General features: G+C 36.8%; 1 pseudogene; it reads left to right on the top strand.

Moving 5' to 3' along the window:
- Positions 1-3,231: 3,231 nt before the first annotated feature.
- LOC130836118 (olfactory receptor 2AJ1-like) lies at positions 3,232-4,192 on the top strand (annotated as a pseudogene).
- Positions 4,193-20,922: the final 16,730 nt, after the last annotated feature.

Below are 20,922 nucleotides of genomic sequence, written 5' to 3'. Positions count from 1 at the left end.
CAGACCAATCACAAGTACGGAAATTGAGGCAGTGATTAAAAATCTCCCAACACACAAAAGCCCAGGACCAAAGGGATTCATGGGCGAATTCTATCAAACATTTAGAGAAGAGATAACACCTATCCTTCTCAAACTCTTCCAAAATATTGCAGAAGGAGGAACACTCCCAAACTCATTCTACAAGGCCACCATCACCCTGATACCAAAACCAGGCAAAGATGTCACAAAAAAAGAAAACTATAGACCAATATCACTGATGAATATAGATGCAAAAATCCTCAACAAAATACTAGCTAACAGACTCCAACAGCACATTAAAAGAATCATCCACCATGATCAAGTGGGGTTTATCCCTGGGATGCAAGGATTCTTCAATACATGCAAATCAATCAACGTGATACATCATATCAACAACTTGAAGGAAAAAAACCATATGATCATTTCAAAAGATGCAGAAAAAGCTTTTGACAAAGTTCAACATCCATTTATGATAAAAGCTCTCCAGAAAATGAGCATAGAAGGAAATTGCCTCAACATCATAAAAGCCATATATGAAAAACCAAAAGTCAACATCATTCTCAATGGGGAAAAACTGGAAGAATTCCCTCTAAGAACGGGAACAAAACAAGGGTGTCCACTCTCACCATTATTATTCAACATAGTTTTGGAAGTTTTAGCCACAACAATCAGAGAAGAAAAAGAAATAAGAGGAATCCAAATTGGAAAAGAAGAAGTAAAATTGTCACTCTTTGCAGATGACATAATATTATATATAGAAAACCCTCAAGACTCTACCAGAAAACTGCTAGCACTCATTGATGAGTTTAGTAAAGTGGCAGGATACAAAATTAATGCACAGAAATCTCTTGCATTCCTATACACTAACAACGGAAGAGCAGAAAGAGAAATTAAGGAAACTCTCCCATTCACCATTGCAACAAAAAGAATCAAATACCTAGGAATAAACCTGCCTAAGGAGGCAAAAGATCTGTATGCAGAAAACTTTAAGACATTGATGAAAGAAATCAAAGATGACACAAACAGATGGAGAGACATATCATGTTCCTGGAATGGAAGAATCAACAGAGTGAAAATGTCTGTACTACCCAAAGCAATTTACAGATTCAATGCAATCTTGATCAAATTACCAATGGCATTTTTCACAGAACTAGAGCAAGAAATCTTACGATTTGTATGGAAACGCAAAAGACCCCGAATAGCCAAAGCAATCTTGAGAAGGAAAAATGGAGTTGGTGAAATCAGGTTTCCTGACTTCAAACTATACTACAAGGCCATAGTGATCAAGACAGTATGGTACGGGCGCAAAAAGAGAAAGGAAGATCAATGGAATAGAATAGAGAACTCAGAGGTAAGCCCAAACACATATGGGCACCTTATCTTTGACAAAGGAGGCACGAGTATACAATGGAAAAAAGCCTCTTCAATAAGTGGTGCTGGGAAAATTGGACAGCAACATGTAAAAGAATGAAATTAGAACACTTCCTAACACCATACACAAAAATAAACTCCAAATGGATTAAAGACCTACATGTAAGGCCAGACACTATAAAACTCCTAGAGGAAAACATAGGCAGAACACTCTATGACATCCATCAAAGCAAGATCTTTTTTGACCCACCTCCTAGAATCATCGAAATAAAATCAAGAATAAACAAATGGGACCTCATGAAACTTAAAAGCTTTTGCACAGCGAAAGAAACGATAAACATGACTAAAAGGCAACCCTCAGAAGGGGAAAAAATAGTTGTCTATGAAACAACGGACAAAGGATTAACCTCCAAAATAGACAAGCAGCTCATGCAGCTGAATACCAAAAAAGCAAATAACCCAATCCACAAATGGGCAGAAGACCTAAATAGACATTTCTCCAAAGAAGACATACAGATGGCCAACAAACACATGGAAAGATACTCATCACTAATCATCAGAGAAATGCAAGTCAAAGCCACAATGAGGTATCACCTCACACCGATCAGAATGGCCATCATCACAAAATCTGGAAACAACAAATGTTAGAGAGGGTGTGGAGAAAAGGGAACTCTCCTGCACTGTTGGTTTTAATGTAAGTTGGTACAGCCACTATGGAAAACAATTTGGAGGTTTCTTCAAAAACTAAAAATAGAACTACCATATTACCCAGTAATTCCACTACTGGGCATATACCCAGAGAAAACTATAATCCCAAAAGAAACATGTACCATAATGTTTATTGCAGCACTATTTACAATAGCCAGGACTTGGAAGCAACCTAAATGCCCAACAACAAATGAATGGATACAGAAGATGTGGCATATATATACAATGGAATATTACTCAGCTATAAAAAGGGATGAGATGGAGCTATATGTAATGAGGTGGATAGAACTACAATCTGTCATACATAGTGAAGTAAGTCAGAAAGAGAAGGACAAATATTGTACGCTAACTCACATATACGGAATCTAAAAATGGTACTGATGAACTCAGTGACAAAAACAAGGACGCAGATGCAGAGAATGGACTGGAAAACTCGAGATTTGGGAGGGGGCGTGGGGTGAAGGGGAAGCTGAGGCGATGCGAGAGAGTAGCACAGACATATATATACTACCAACTGTAAAGTAGATAGCCAGATGGGAAGTTGTTGTATAACAAAGGGAGTTCAACTCGAGGATGGAAGATTCCTTAGAGGACTGGAACGGGGAGGGTGGGGGGGACTCAAGGGAGGGTGGGAGGGAGTTAAGGGAGGGAGGGAATACAGGGTTATGTGTAGAAAAACAGATGATTGAACTTGGTGTACCCCCAAAAAAATAATAAATAAATAAAATTAAGAAAAATACAGGTAAGTGAACTTGGTGTACCCCCAAAATAATAAATAAATAAATAAATTTTTAAAAAAGTAAACATGATAAGTTTTCATCAAATTAACTGACATTTTATTGATATAACATTAAATGCACCTGTGTTCTTATTTGGTTATTAGCAGTGATTAGTTTGTAACAGTAGACATAGTGTTTAAACACTAGATTATTAAGTAATCCATGAGAGATAATTAATAAAAATTACATATGTTGAGAAGTTATGCATAATACTGAAGAGACCACAAGGAAAAAATTCAGAATGAATATATTCAGAGGAGTCCTGGGAGTAAGGAAAGTAGACAAGATCTACAGTAATGCATCATCAAATGGAACAGTGATCTCACAGTTGTTTCCTGGGCAATAATGTTCAGCCATGGAGAAAAACAATAAGACTATAACCACAGATTTTATTCTCCTGGGGCTCTGGCCTGAGTTCAGCCACCTTGCAATCTTTGCTAGCCTTATCCTTCTGGTCTACTGTATGGCTGTTATGGACAATGTTGTTCTTATTCTCCTCATTTGGCTAGATTCGCGAGTAAACTCTTCCCTCTGCTTAGCAAACTCTCCCTCATTGAGTTGGCCTTGATCTCAACTTCTGTCCCCAAAATGGTCACAAACTTCTTTTCAGGAGACAGAATCATTTCACTTGTAGGCTGCGGAATCCAGATCTTCTTCACCTTAGCCCTGGGAATTGCTGAGTGCCTCCTGCTGATCCTCATGTCCTATGACCACTACATTGCCATCTGTAACACACTGCGTTACTCAGTCATTATGAGTCATATCACCTGAGAAAAGATGGTCACTGGGTCCTGGGCAGGAGGAGCAATAACTTCCCTGGTTCACACAGCATATACCATGCATTTTCCCACTTGTCATCCCTGGGAGATCCCAGATTTTTGTGTGAGAGAGTAGCCCTCTTGAAGCTCACTTGTGAGGACATTTCAGCCTTTTTGAAGTCAGTTGTGGTGTCAAGCTTTCTGGTGGCCCTCATCCCTCTAAGTCTCATCCTGGCCTCCTACACCCTCATCTTCCTTGCTTCCCTCTGCATGAACTCCCCTGAAGGCAAGAACAAGGCTCTGGTCACCTGCTTCTCCCACCTTTGTGTGGTCCTCCTCTACTTTGGCCTGAACATGTTGCTCTATTTGAGGCCTGGGTCCTCTAAGACACCCAAATTAAATCAGTCTCTCTTTATGTTTAATGCCATCCTTACCCCTATGCTTAACCCTCTCATTTATAATCTGAGAAACAAGGATGTTACAGAAGCTTTGAAGATTATACTTATCAGAAGATGCCCCCTAAGAGAGATGAAAAGACACCTACATCACTACACTTGATTACTATCTTATGTTAACATATTTCCTTGAATTGTTTTCAGGAGCCTTTAAGACTTGACAAATTCTTTTATAAATTATAGAAATATTAGTGATCATTTGTTTCAACCCCCTTGTGTGAAAATAAAAGAAAACAACATAAAATAATCTTATCCATGGATCTTAGAGCACCATCAAAAGAGCTAGTTCTTCTGACATCAAATTCTGAAAGCACACTGCCTTTCAAAATAACACAGAGCATCATTTTTGCTCATATATGTACAAGTTACAAAAGCACTTATCTGCTTAAATGTACCTGCTCCTCAGAACAGTGAGAAAACTCACAGTTTCAGGATGGGCTCAGTAAGCAGAACTTCTGATACAGACTTTCAGCTGTTGTATTAAAATCATCTGATTTTCCTTGAATTAACGAAAGCAGCTTCTAAATTGCCAAAATCTCACAAGCTTTCAACCCAATGTCAGCATTTTGTTTCATGAGAAAGGATAAACCTGCCTTCTTTCTCTTGCCTCCAAACAAATTTTCCTGTTTCTTTGTGCTCCTACTTCTGACTTCATACCCATTTTCTAATGCAAGCACATGACCAAATAAGACTACAGAATTCTGAAACTCTGAGAAACTATAATAAAATAATGGTACTTACCACCTGGCATTGCTAAGGGAATTAAAGGAGTTAAAATGTGTAAATCACTTAGAACAGTACAAGCAGGGATTAAGTGTTATGTTATGAAGATCCTTGCATCTGAAGGCCAGGCACTGCACTTATCACTCAGTAGGGAAGTGAGAGAACTAGACTCTTTAAGGCCTTCCTCTGAGGCATGGCAAATGGTGCTTTAGTTTATAGATAACAAAGATGTACTAAGAAACAAGAGGGGAAAAAAGGCAGAGGAAAAGGTAAAAAACAAACAAACAAAATTGCATAGAGCTAAACAACATTCAACTAAAAAATCAGTGAGTCAAAAATGAAATCAGATAGGAAATAAAAAATACTTTGAGTCAAATGATAATGAAAACACAACCAAAGAAAATCTAGGGGATGTAGAAAAAGAAGTCCTAAGAAGGAAGTTCAAAGGAATACAGACCTTCCTCAAAAAATAAGAAAAATCTTAAATAAACAATCTAACCTACCACTTATAAGAATTTTTTAAAAAAGAACAGTAAAAAAACTAAAATTGGAACTATCATATGATCCAGTAATCCCACTCCTGTGCATATACCCAGAGAAAACCATAATCCTAAAAGAAATATGTACCATAATGTTCACTGCAGGGGGAAAAAAGATGGCGGCGAAGTAGAGAGACGTGGAGTGCATCCCTCTCCACAGATGCATTGGGAATGCACGGAAGGACGCAGTCATTCCCACAGAGAACCAGCTGAACACCAGCAGACGGCCTCGGACACCAGAAAGGGCTGCGGGGAGCCTGACATAGCCGGTAGGGAGACATCTATGAGGGCTCAAAGAGGGTGAAGCGGCGGAGCTGTGGCAGACGGGAGGGAGTGAGAAACATACGGAGGGTCCGCAGCGCAGCTCAGCGTTCCCGGACCGAGACATCGATCCGCGGCTGAACGGAGGGTCCAGGAGCGGGAGCGTGGGAACTGGAGAGCTGGTTCAGGGTGAGAAACATTGTTGCCGGTAGGGTGACGGACCGAGAGGACAGGAGGGAGGAGGTCCGCGGAGAGGAGTGCCGGTCCCTGAGAGCTGCCCGGCCATGATGGCGGCTGGAGGCTGCAGGCTCCCGGGTGGGGGGGAGGAGCCGCGCGCATAGCCTCTCCCTCTCTTTCGGTGCCTCTGCAACAGGCAGCGGAGAGACGCCCTGCGGGCCACCTAAGGCGCTCAGGGATAACAACCACCCTCAGGCGCTCGGGCGGGGCTAGATTAAAACTCCTTGCAACGCCAGCAGCAGGGAGGCTGCCGAGAGAAAAAAAAAAAAAAACCAGCATCAAAAAGAAAAAACCCCGAGAGAGGCCCAACTCTAAGACTTTCTGTGTACGCCTGAGCCACCAGCGCCCTCTGCAACAGGCACCTCCAAGCCTGACTGAAGCAACAGTGCGCCACTGCTCACTCACTCCCAGGAGAAGGAGCCACTATTGCACCCTCTCCCTCCCCACACACCGAGGCTTACAGACGAACAATAAAGGAACCTCTGCTGGGCACAGAATAACGCAAAAAAAAAAAAAAAAAACCCAAGGCAAGGAGAAGGACACTTACAGCTGAGACGCTAAGGAAACAGAAATAGTAGTATCAATACCTATTGAACTGGTCCATTCGGGGGTCAGTTCTGGATTTTTTTTTTTTTTTTTTCCTTTCTCTCTCTCTTTTTTTTTTTTTTTTTTTTTTTTTTTGATTTATTAAATACGATCTTAGCCCTAAGGGATCTACAAGTTTTACAACATAATTTTTTAAGGATATTTTTTACTCTTTTTTTTTTTTTTTTTTTTTTGCCTTTTTGTATACTTCTATATCTAGCTAAGTTTTTGGTAGTACGGACAAAATATCTTTCATACTTTCCTTTCATCCCTTTCTTTTATACACTTCTATTCCTTTATTTTTCTTTGCATATTCCCAACCACATTACGCTCTTCTGTTCCCCTTTCTTCCAGCCATTTTAAGTGTATTTTATCTTAACATACTTATAAGCAACACTATCGGTCTGCTCAGACTCCTTGCTCTATTCTTCAGATGATGCACTGCCTTGGTATTAATATTAGGCTTTTGTCTTTATCTTAGTTCTTAGTACAGTTGTCTAATTACATTCTGAGAATCTCCATTCTCTCTGGTGGTACTCCAGCTCATTTCTATATTTGATCCTAGCTTACAAAATCTCCCTGGATTGATGTTTGTATGTGTAGGGTGTTATTTGTTGTTTGTTTGCTTTTGCTTTTGTATCTGATTTGTTCTGTTTCAGTTGTCAATTTCTGCTGGGTTTCTCTTGGAATATCTGATAGCACTCTGGGGCTCTGTCAGGTCTTTCTAGAGCCTTATGTCCTAACGGATTCAATAATTGTGTGTCTTATACATGTATGTGTTTCCTAGACTGAATATTCATCTACTCCAATACTTGGACATTAGTCTGAGGCTTGGACAGTCTTCTATAAACACCTCTATCACCAGGACAAGCAACCCCAAAAGCTTGGACAACCATGAGGAAACAAAGAAACACCATGCAGGGAAAGGAGCAGGAAAAAAACCCACAAGACCAAATAAATGAGGAGGAAATAGGAAAAATGCCTGAAAAAGAATTTAGAGTAATGATAGTAAAAATGATACAAAATCTCGATAACAAAATAGAGAAAGTACAAGAAACAGTTCATAAGAACTCAGAAAAACAAACAGCAATGGATAACAAAATAACTGAAATTAAAAATACTCTAGATGCTCTAACCAGCAGAATGACGGAGGCAGAAGAACGAATAAGTGAGTTGGAAGATAGAATGGGAGAAATAAACGCCACAGAGCAGGAAAAAGATAAAAAAATAAAAAGACTAGAAGACAGCCTCAGAGACCTCGGTGATAACTTTAAACGTACCAACATTCGAATTATAGGCATCCCAGAAGAAGAAGAAAACAAGAAAGGGTCTGAGAAAATCTTTGAAGAGGTTCTAGTGGAAAACTTCCCCAACATGGGAAAGGAAATAATTCACCAAGTCCAAGAAGCACAGAGAGTCCCATACAGAATAAACCCAAGGAGAAATACACCAAGACACATATTAATCAAACTAACGACAATTAAACACAAAGAAAAAATATTAAAAGCAGCAAGAGAAAAGCAACAAACAACATATAAGGGAAAACCCATCAGGATAACAGCTGACCTTTCTACAGAAACTCTGCAGGCCAGAAGGGAATGGCAGGATATACTGAAAGTCCTGAAAGAGAGAAACCTACAGCCAAGAATACTCTACCCAGCAAGAATCTCATTCAGATTTGAGGGAGAAATCAAAAGCTTTCCAGATAAGCAAAAGTTAAGAGAATTCAGCACCACCAAACCAGCCTTACAACAAGTGCTAAAGGAACTTCTCTAAGTAGGAAACACAAGAAAAGGAAAACACCTACAAATACAAACCCAAAACAATTAAGAAAATGGTAATTGGAACACACATGTCAATAATCACTTTAAATGTAAATGGACTAAATGCTCCAACCAAAAGACACAGACTGGCTGAATGGATACAAAAACAAGACCCTTCTATACGCTGCCTACAAGAAACCCACTTCAGACCAAGGGATACATATAGACTGAAAGTCAAGGGATGGAAAAAGATATTCCATGCAAATGGAAGTCAAAAGAAAGCTGGAGTAGCAATACTCATATCAGACAAATTAGACTTGAAAGTAAAGACTATTAAAAGAGACAAGGAAGGGCACTACATAATGATCAAGGGATCCATCCAAGAAGAACATATCACAATGGTAAATATCTATGCCCCCAATATAGGAGCACCTCAATACATAAGGCAAATGCTAACAGCTATAAAAGGGGACATCGACAGTAACACAATTATAGTGGGAGACTTGAACACCCCACTTACATCAATGGACAGATCATCCAAACAGAAAATAAATAAAGACACACAAGCTTTAAATGACACATTAGACCATCTCGACTTCATTGATATTTATAGGACATTCCATCCAAAAATGACAGACTACACTTTCTTCTCAAGTGCACACGGAACATTTTCCAGGATAGATCACATCTTGGGTCACAAATCAAACCTCAGCAAATTCAAGAAAATTGAAATCATATCAAGCATCTTCTCAGACCACAACGCCATGAGACTAGATATCAATTACAGGAAAAATACTGCAAAAAATACAAACACATGGAGGCTAAACAATTCACTATTAAACAACCAAGGAATCACTACAGAAATCAAAGAGGAAATCAAAAAATATCTAGAAACAAATGACAACGAAAACACAACAACCCAAAACCTATGGGACGCAGCAAAAGCAGTTCTAAGAGGGAAGTTTATAGCAATACAGTCCTACCTTAAGAAACAAGAAAATGATCGAATAAACAACCTAACCTTACACCTCAAACAACTAGAGAAAGAAGAACAAAGAAACCCCAAAGTGAGCAGAAGGAAAGAAATCGTAAAGATCAGAGCAGAAATAAATGAAAAAGAAAGGAAAGAAACCATAAGAAAAATAAATAAAACTAAAAGCTGGTTCTTTGAGAAGATTAACAAAATTGATAAACCATTAGCCAGACTCATCAAGAAAAAAAGGGAGAAGATGCAAATCAACAGAATTAGAAATGAAAAAGGAGAAGTCACAACGGACACCTCAGAAATACAAAACATCATGAGAGACTACTACAAGCAACTATATGCCAATCAATTGGATAACCTGGAAGAAATGGATACATTCTTAGAAAAATACAATCTTCCAAGACTGAACCAGGAAGAAATAGAAACCATGAACAGAGCAATCACAAGTACAGAAACTGAGGCAGTGATTAAAAATCTCCCAACACACAAAAGCCCAGGACCAGATGAATTCACAGGCGAATTCTATCAAACATTTCGAGAAGAGTTAACACCTATCCTTCTCAAACTCTTCCAAAATATTGCAGAAGGCGGAGCACTCCCAAACTCATTCTATGAGGCTACCATCACCCTGATACCAAAACCAGGCAAAGATGTCACAAAAAAAGAAAACTACAGACCAATATCACTGATGAATATAGATGCAAAAATCCTCAACAAAATACTAGCTAACAGACTGCAACAGCACATTAAAAAAATCATACACCACGATCAAGTGGGGTTTATCCCTGGGATGCAAGGATTCTTCAATATACGCAAATCAATCAACGTGATACATCATATCAACAAATTGAAGGATAAAAACCATATGATCATTTCAATAGATGCAGAAAAAGCTTTTGACAAAGTTCAACATCCATTTATGATAAAAGCTCTCCAGAAAATGGGCATAGAAGGAAATTACCTCAACATCATAAAAGCCATATATGACAAACCAAAAGCCAACATTGTTCTCAATGGAGAAAAACTGGAAGAATTCCCTCTAAGAACAGGAACAAGACAAGGGTGTCCACTCTCACCACTGTTATTCAACATAGTTTTGGAAGTGTTAGCCACAGCAATCAGAGAAGAAAAAGAAATTAAAGGAATCCAAATTGGAAAAGAAGAAGTAAAATTGTCACTCTTTGCAGATGACATGATACTATATATAGAAAACCCTAAAGACTCTACCAGAAAACTGCTAGCACTCATTGATGAGTTTAGTAAAGTAGCAGGATACAAAATTAATGCACAGAAATCTCTTGCATTCCTATACACTAACAACGGAAGAGCAGAAAGAGAAATTAAGGAAACTCTCCCATTCACCATTGCAACCAAAAGAATCAAATACCTAGGAATAAACCTGCCTAAGGAGGCAAAAGATCTGTATGCAGAAAACTTTAAGACATTGATGAAAGAAATCAAAGATGACACAAACAGATGGAGGGACATACCATGTTCCTGGATTGGAAGAATCAACATCGTGAAAATGACTGTACTACCCAAAGCAATTTACAGATTTAATGCAATCCCGATCAGATTACCAATGGCATTTTTCACAGAACTAGAGCAAGAAATCTTACGATTTGTATGGAAACGCAAAAGACCCCGAATAGCCAAAGCAATCTTGAGAAGGAAAAATGGAGTTGGTGGTATCAGGCTTCCTGACTTCAAACTATACTACAAGGCCATAGTGATCAAGACAGTATGGTACTGGCACAAAAATAGAAAGGAAGATCAATGGAATAGAATAGAGAACTCAGAAGTAAGCCCAAACACATATGGGCAACTTATCTTTGACAAAGGAGGCACGAGTATACAATGGAAAAAAGACAGCCTCTTCAATAAGTGGTGCTGGGAAAATTGGACAGCAACATGTAAAAGAATGAAATTAGAACACTTCCTAACACCATACACAAAAATAAACTCCAAATGGATTAAAGACCTACATGTAAGGCCAGACACTATAAAACTCCTAGAGGAAAACATAGGCAGAACACTCTTTGACATACATCAAAGCAACATCCTTTTTGACCCACCTCCTAGAATCATGGAAATAAAATCAAGAATAAATGAATGGGACCTCATGAAACTTAAAAGCTTTTGCACAGCAAAAGAAACCATAAACAAGACTAAAAGGCAACCCTCAGAATGGGAAAAAATAATTGCCTATGAAACAACGGACAAAGGATTAACCTCCAAAATATACAAGCAGCTCATGCAGCTTCATACCAGAAAAGTAAATAACCCAATCCACAAATGGGCAGAAGACCTAAATAGACATTTCTCCAAAGAAGACATACAGATGGCCAACAAACACATGAAAAGATGTTCAACATCACTAATCATCAGAGAAATGCAAGTCAAAGCCACAATGAGGTATCACCTCACACCGATCAGAATGGCCATCATCACAAAGTCTGGAAACAACAAATGTTGGAGAGGGTGTGGAGAAAAGGGAACTCTCCTGCACTGTTGGTGGGACTGTAAGTTGGTACAGCCACTATGGAAAACAATTTGGAGGTTCCTTCAAAAACTACAAATAGAACTACCATATGATCCAGTAATCCCACTCCTGGGCATATACCCAAAGAAAACCATAATCCCAAAAGAAACTTGTACCATCATGTTTATTGCAGCACTCTTTACAATAGCCAGGACATGGAAGCAACCTAAATGCCCATCAACAAATGAATGGATACAGAAGATGTGGCATATATATACAATGGAATATTACTCAGCTATAAAAAGGGATGAGATGGAGCTATATGTAATGAGGTGGATAGAACTACAATCTGTCATACATAGTGAAGTAAGTCAGAAAGAGAAGGACAAATATTGTATGCTAACTCACATATACGGAATCTAAAAATGGTACTGATGAACTCAGTGACAAGAACAAGGAAGCAGATACAGAGAATGGACTGGAGAACTCGAGGTATGGGAGGGGGCGGGGGGTGAAGGGGAAACTGAGAAGAAGCGAGAGAGTAGCACAGACATATATATACTACCAACTGTAAAATAGTCAGTGGGAAGTTGTTGTATAACAAAGGGAGTCCAACTCGAGGATGGAAGATGCCTTACAGGACTGGGGCAGGGAGGGTGGGGGGGACTCGAGGGGGGGGCGTCAAGAAAGGGAGGGAATATGGGGATATGTGTATAAAAACAGTTGATTGAACCTGGTGTACCCCCAAAAAAATAAAAAAAAATAAAAAAAAAAGAAAAAAAAAATGTTCACTGCAGCACCATTTACAATATCCAGGACATGGAAGCAACCTAAATGCCCATCAACAGATGAATGTATAAAAAAGATGTGGCATATATATACAATGGACTATTACTCAGCCATAAAAAAGAATGAAATGGAGCTATATGTAATGAGGTGGATAGACCTAGAGTCTGTCATATAGAGTGAAGTAAGCCAGAAAGAAAAAAAACAAATATTGTATGCTAACTCATATATGCAGAATCTTAAAAAAAAATGGTACTGATGAACCCAGTGACAGGGCAAGAATAAGGATGCAGATGCAGAGAATGGACTGGGGGACATGGGTTTGGGGGTGCAGGGGGCGAAGGGGAAGCTGGGACGAAGTGAGAGAGTAGCATAGACATATATACACTACCAATTGTAAAATAGATAGCTAGTGGGAAGTTGCTGTATAACACAGGGAGATCAACTCAATGATGAGTGATACCTTAGAGGGCCAGGACAGTGAGGGTGGGAGGGAGTCGTGGAAGCAAGGGGATATGGGGATATATATATATATATAAATACAGTTGATTCATTTTGGTGTACCTCAAAAGCTGGTACAAAAGTGTAAAGCAATTATATTCCAATAAAAAGTTAAAAAAAAAAAAAACTAGGGTTGGCAGAAGGAGAAAATTATAAAAAATCAGAGAGGAAATTTTTTAAATATAGACTTAAATATTAAAAAATTAATAAAACAAAGAGCTGGTTTTTTGAGAGGATAAACAAAATCAACAAATCTCTGGCCAGACTAACCAAGAAGAAAACAAAGATGACTCAAATTAACAAAATACAAGATGAAAGAGGAGAGATAACTACCAATACCCACAAAATACAAAGTACCATAAGAGAATGCTATGAACATTGCTAACAAATTGGACAACCTAGAAGAAATAGAAAAGTTCTAAGAATATATAGTCCACCAAACCTGAATCAAAGCAAAAATACATAGTTGGAATAGACCATAACTAGATGGAAAATACAATGTGTAGGAAAAAAAAAAAAATTTCTGTAAACACAAGTCCAGGACTGCATGGCTTCACTGGGAATTCTACCAAACATACAAAAAAGAACTTATACCTATACTTCACAAATTCTTCCAAAAGGTTGAATGTGAGGGAACACTCCCAAACTCACTCTATGAGGCCGTCATCACCCTGATACAAAAGCCAGACAAATACACTAGCAAAAAAGAAATTATAGGTCAATATTGTTGATTAATATAGATGCAAAGATCCTGAACAAAATATTAACAACCTGAGTCCAACAATACTTAAAAAGGATCATACACAATGATCAAGTTGGATTCATCCCAGGGTCACAAGGATGGTTCAACATATGAAAATCAATCAATGTAATACACCACATCAACAAAAGAAAAGACAAAAACCACATGATCCTCTCTCAATAGATGCAGAAAACATCATTTTATACAATCAACATCCATTTATGATAAAAAAAAAAAACTTTCACTAAAGTTGGTATAGAGGGAACATACCTCAGCATAATAAAAAATTATTTATGACAAACACAGCCAACATAATAGTCAACTGTGAAAGGCTGAAAGGCTTCCTGTTAAAATCTGAAACAAGGATGACCATTCTCACCACTTCTATCCAACATAGTATTAGAAGTTCTAGCCACAACAATCAGACAAGGAAAAGAAATAAAATGTATTCAAATTGGAAGGGAAGGGGTAAAACTGTCATTATATGTAGACATCATGATAATCTATATAGGAAAACCTAAAGACTCCCTACAAAAACTATTAGAATTGATAAGTAAATTCAGAAAGGTTGCAGGATACAAGATTAATATATAGAAATCTGTTGTATATCTTCACATTAATAATGAAATATCAAAAAGAGAGTTTAAAAAATACCTTTTAAAATCATATCAAAAAATAAAATGAAATACTTAGGAATAAACCTGATCAAACAGGTGAAAGACTTATATGCTGAGAACTATAAAACATTGATAAAAAATTAAAGATAATTTAAAGAAATGGAAAGATATCCCATGTTCTTGGATTGGAATAATTAATATTGTTAAAATGGCCATAATACCCAAAGCATTCTATAAATTTCATGTTTCCTATCAAATTACCCTTGATATTTTTCACAGAACTACAACAAATAATCCTAAAATGTATATAAAACCACAAAAGACCCAGAATTGCCAATACAATCCAGAGGATAAAGAGCAAAACTGGAGGCATAACCCTCCTCCCAGACTTCAAACAACACTACAAAGCTACAGTAATCAAAACAATATGGTATTGGCACAAAAACAGACATACGGATCAATGTAACAGAATAGAGAACCCAGAAGTAAGGCTACACACCTACAGCCTATCAATCTTTGACAAAGGAGGGAAGAATATGCAATGGACAAAAGACAGTATCTTCAGCAAGTGGTGGATGGAAAGATGGATGGCCACATATAAATCAATGAAGTTAGAACATTCCCTAACACCATGCACAAAAATAACCTCAAAACAGCTTAAAGACTTAAATATAAGACATGCCACCATAAAACTACTAGAAGAGAACACAGGCAAAACATTCTCTAACATAAATTGTAGCAATATTTTCTTAGATCAGTTTCCCAAGGCAAAATAAATAAAAGTAAAACTAAGCAAATATGACCTAATCAAAATTAAAAGCTTTTGCACAAGAAAAAAGAAAACCATAAACAAAATGAAAAGATAACCTATGGGTTGGCAGAAAATATTTGCAAATGACACAGGTAACAAGGGTTTAATTTTCAAAATATACAAACAGCCCATACAGCTCAATATCAAATAAACAAACAACTCAATCAAAAAATGGGCAGAAGACCTAAATAGACATTTCTCCAAAGAAGACATAAAGATGGTCAAAAGCACATGAAAAGATGCTCAACATCATTAATTATTAGAGAAATGCAAATGAGAACTACAATGCAGTACCACCTCACATCAATCAAACTGACCATCAGCAAAAATCTACAAATAATAAATGCTGGAGAAGGTTTAGAAAAAAGTGAGCCATCCTACAATGTTGGTGTGAATGTAAATTGGTGCATCCACTATAGAGAATGGTATGAAAATTCCATAAAACTAAAGATAGAGTTACCATATAATTCAGCAATCACACTTCTAGGCATATATCCAAAAAAGATGAAAACTCTAATTCCAAAAGATACATGAACCCCAATGTTCATAGCAGCACTATTTACAATAGCCAAGACATGGAAGCAATCTAAAAGCCCATCAACAGAAGAATAGATAAAGATGTGGTTTATATATACAATAGAATATTAGCCATTAAAAATGAAATGTTGCCATTTGCAGTGACATGGATTGACCTAGAGATAATCATATTAAGTGAAGTAACTCAGGCAGAGAAAGACAAATATCATATGATATCACTTATATGTGAAACTTAAAAAATTGATACAAATGAACTTATTTACAAGACAGAAACAGATTCACAGAGATAGAAAACAAGCATATGTTTACTGAAGGAGAAGAGGGGACAGATACATTAAAAGCTTGGGATTAACAGATACACACTACTATATATATATAACAGATTTTTTTAAAAAGTCCTATCGTATAGCACAGAGAATGATATTCATTATCTTATAATAACCTATAAAGGAAAATAATCTGAAAAAGTGTATATATATATATACACATAATAATCATGTTGCTGTACTACAGGAACTAACACATTGTAAATCAACTATACTTCAATTAAAAAAAAAAAACTTTAAATTTAAAAAAGATTCCTAAGTATATTAAATAGGCAAGAGGTCAGCATTGTGATATAACCACAAAAAAATTAAAATGAACAAGTGAACATATTAGCCAGAACAAAAATACAAATGTAATACAATCAATGTAATACACCACAGAATGAGGGGGGAAAACACATAATAATGTCAACGGATTTTGAAAAAATCATTTGCCAAAATTCAACACATTTTCTTGATTTAAAAAAAGCACCCAATAACTAAAATTAGAGGGAAATTACCTCTATATAATATAGTCCATATATGAAAATCCAAGGGCTATCATCACATTCAATTGTGAAAAACTAAATTTTTTTTCTAAGATTAGGAAGAAGACAAGGATGCCCACTTTCACCATTTTCATTAAACACAGTATTGGAAATCCTGGCCAGACCAATCAGTCGTTAATTAATTAATTAATAGTTTCCAAATTAGAAAGGAAGAAGTAAAATTATCTCCATTCATAGATGACCTAATCTTATATAAAATAACCTAAAGAGTTTTAAAAGCTATTAGAACAAATTTAAAAAAAATTCAGCAAAGCAGCAGTAAACAAAATCAATACAGTAAGAATCAAAAATCTGGAAACAATATTAAGAAAGCAATTCCATTCAAAACAGCATCAAAAAGAATATGATGCTTAAGAATAAACCCAACCAAAACAGTGAAAATTACAAAACACTACTGAAAACTACAAAATATTGCTGAAAGAAACTAAGGACTCAAAGAAATGGAGAGATAACCCATGTTTACAAGTTGGAAGACTTAACATTATTAAGATGGCAAGACTACCCAAAGTGATCTACAGATTCAACCCAATTCCTATCAGAATATCAATGGCAATTTTGAAGAATTTTTTAAAAACATCTCCTAAAATTCATATGGAATCTCAAGGGACATTCAATAGCCAAAATCTTGAAAAAGAACAACAAAATTGGATGCCACAAACTTCCTGATTTCAAGATGTATTACAAATCTATAGAAATCAAAATATTGTAGTAATGAAATAAAGACATACAGGCCAATGGAATAGAACAGAGAGCAATAAGCCTAGGCATATATGATCAATTGATCTTTGACAAGGATGCTAAGACCATTCAACAGACAAAAAACAATCTCTTCAGGAAATGGTGCTGGTAAAACTGGATACCCACATGCAAAAGAATGCAGCTGAACTCTTATATTACACCATATACAAAAATTAACTCAAAATAAGTTAAAGACCTAAATGAAACACCTAAAAAATAATAAAACTCTTAGAAGAAAACATACGGGAGAGTCTACATGACATTGGATTTGGCAATGATATAGAGGATGTGACACCAAAAGCGAGGCAACAAAAGGAGAAATAGATAAATACCCTTCTGTGCATTAGAGGAAAAAGGAACAAATGAAGTGGGGAAAATATTTGCAAATCATATACCTAACAAGAGATTAATATAGAGAACATATAAATAACTTTTACAACTCAACAATAATGAAAAAGAAAACAAATAACTCAACTTAAAAGTTGGTAAAATACTTGACTAGATAATTCTTCAAAAATGATATACAAATCATCAAAACAGCATATGAAAAGGTGCTCAATATTACTAATCATTAAAGAAATGAAAATCAAAACCACAATGAGATATCACTTCACATCCGTTAGGATGCTTACCAACAAAAATGAAAACCAGGAAATCACAAGTGCTGATGAGGCTGTGGAGAAATTGGAACCACTATGTAATGTGGTGAGACTGTAAAACGGTGTGACTGCTATGTAAAAAAGTATTGCAGTTCCTCCAAAAATTGAAAATATACCTGCCATATGATCCAGCAATTCCACTTCTGTGTATATATCCAAAAGAGTTGAGGAAAAATTTCACGAAGATGATTCTGACTTTTCCTCCTCCCATGGACACTCTGAATATACAGCTACACATGAACCAATTCTTTCTGAGAGAAATTCAGCAACCAGTTAAGTGACACACAACAGATGACTGAGGAAATATCCACACCAAAATATGTAGGAAAGTTTGAGATGCACTCTTGACATAATTTCCATGTAAGGAACAATCCCCAACTCCAAGATTCTCCCTAAGAAGAAAAGGGTTTGACCCACACATCTATCACCCCAACTTTTAAGGCTTCCATCTGAGGGATGAGCCCTCAAATAACCTAGTTCTGAGAAGCAAAGTGGCTCGCCTTCACAAGATACACAAGAATAGTCAAAAATAAGCATGGTTGGGACTTCCTTTGTGGTCTGGTGGGTAACATTCTGCACTCCCAATGCAGGGGGCCCAGGTCTGATCCCTGGTTGGGGAACTAGGTCCCACATGCTGCAACAAAGAAATCACATGCTGCAGTGAAGAATCTGTATGCCACAACTAAGAAGCTTGCAAGCTGCAACTAAGAAGCCTGCATGTGGTAATGAAGATCCTATGTGCTGCAACTAAGTTCTGGCACAGCCAAAGTAGATAGATATAGATAGATGATAGATAAATGATAGATGATAGATAGATAGATAGATAGATAGATAGATAGATAGATAGATAGATGATAGAAAGATAGATGATAGAAAGATAGATAGATAGATAAATGATAGACAGAGGATTGATAGATAGATAATAGATACAAATAAATAAATATTTTTAAAAATAAGCATTGTTAAGTGGGTGTGGAAGCACTGGATACAAATATACCCCTGGGCTCAGTGGAGAAGGAGTAGGAAAAAGTGCCCATCTCCCAGTTTTTCCCTGGAAGGGGTTTGGCTAAATACTTACCCAGGTGCTGCCTGATGGTACAGCTTCTAATCAGCCTGCATCTGTGTACTTACTGGAATCCTTCTGGGATGGACTTCCAGGGATGGACAAAGAGCCACTGGGCTCTTCCCCTGCATTCTCCCTCTAGCACTCTGACAATAAAACAAATTCTCCAAGTTCTACTTGGAAAAAGCTTATTCATACATCTGGCTCCCAAATTTTGTGGCTGTCAAGCAAGAGACTGCCCTTCATATCACATAGCTCTGGGAGGTGACAGAACTTGACTTTCACAAGTTCCCCAGGACCACAAATAACAAACAGGTGATTTTATTTGAGTGAACAAGCACTCTCAGGGACTATTCCTTCTGGCTCAGCTGAGTACACAGGCAAAAACACCCAGCTCCCTTTTTTTTTTCTTGAAAAGGGCTAGACTTCGCATATAATGTCCTGACTTCCCCAGCTGCTGCCTGAAGGCTTCCAATCAGACTGCACTGAGTACCTAAAGATGTTGGCAATTAGCAGTTTTCTAGGAGGCTGAATAGACAAATGGGTATTTACCAAGTCTTTGGGATACTGTACTAAGGTACAGCCTAACCCACTGTGACCCACTAAAGACAAACATATAAGCTTTAAGAATCACAAAGTTTTAATAGGCAACCAGGAGCTTGGGCTGGGCTCATTGATGTGGTTCATCTCCCATACAAGTCCAGTCTGAAAAACTGGGTGGTTGATGCTTTATCTGTAATGACCATAAACCAACACAGAGAGTCAAGGAAAATGAAGACACAGAGAAAAACATTTTTTTTGACATACAATAGACTGCATATATTTAAAGTGTACAATTTGATTTTTTTTCTTATTATAATGTATATATGGCAATCCCAATCTCCCAATTGAATTGAATTGAGAAATACAACTAAACAAAAGAACAAGATGAATCTCTACAAACTAAACTCAATGAAATGCATATGTGATTTGCCTGATAGACAGTTCAATATAACAGTTATAAAAATGCTCACCAAGGTCTGGAAATGAATGCATGAACAAAGAGAAAATTTCAATGAGATAGAAAATATGAAGAATTACCAAAGAAATCATAAACTAAAATATATAATAGAACTGAAAAATTCAATGGAGGCTTAAACAACAAATTAGATCAAGTGAAAGAAAGGATCAGTAATTGGAAAGATAGGACAGTAGAAATCATCCAGTCAGGGAAACAAAAAGAAAAAAACTGAATACAGCTTAAGGGACTTATGGGATACCATCAAAACCTGGAGAAGGAAACAGATACTCAGATACAATAGGACCAAAAGTGAAAAAAATAAATAAATAAATTTAAAGAGATGCACAAAGGAGCACATGATAAGTAAAATGACAAAAGTTTAAAAGAGAGAGAAACTTTAAAGCAGCAAGAGAAAAGTGATTTGATATGTACAAGGCAACTCATATAAGATTATCAGGGTTTTGTAGACCAGAGAGAGTAGAATGATATATTCAAAATGCTGAAAGAAATAAAACCTGTGAACCAAGAATACTCTACCTGGAAAAGTTATTTTTCAGAACTGAAGGAGAAATAAAGAGTTTCCCAGACAAACTAAATCTGAACAACTTCATGAACACTAGGCTGGCCATCAAGAAAAGTAAAGGGAGTTCTTCAACCTGCAAAAAAAGGATGCTAATTAGTAATATGAAAACACATGAATGTATAAAACTCACTGGTAAAGGAAAATGTATAAATTCAGAATGCTCTAATGTTGTCAAGGGGGTGGGTAAATCACTAATAACTCTAATATAAAGGTTAAAAAAAAGAGTATTAAAGGTAAGAACTATAATTTCCTAAAAGATACACTATATTAAAAGCAGAAAATATCACATTAAAAAATAAAACATGGGTGGGAGAGTAGAACTGTAGAGTTTTTGTATAAATTTGAAT

The sequence above is a fragment of the Hippopotamus amphibius genome, chromosome 15 (assembly GCF_030028045.1).
Source record: "Hippopotamus amphibius kiboko isolate mHipAmp2 chromosome 15, mHipAmp2.hap2, whole genome shotgun sequence".
NCBI classification, from domain to species: Eukaryota; Metazoa; Chordata; class Mammalia; order Artiodactyla; family Hippopotamidae; genus Hippopotamus; species Hippopotamus amphibius.
Note: the sequence above shows the minus strand (reverse complement) of the source record. Positions and strands in the feature narration are given on the sequence as shown.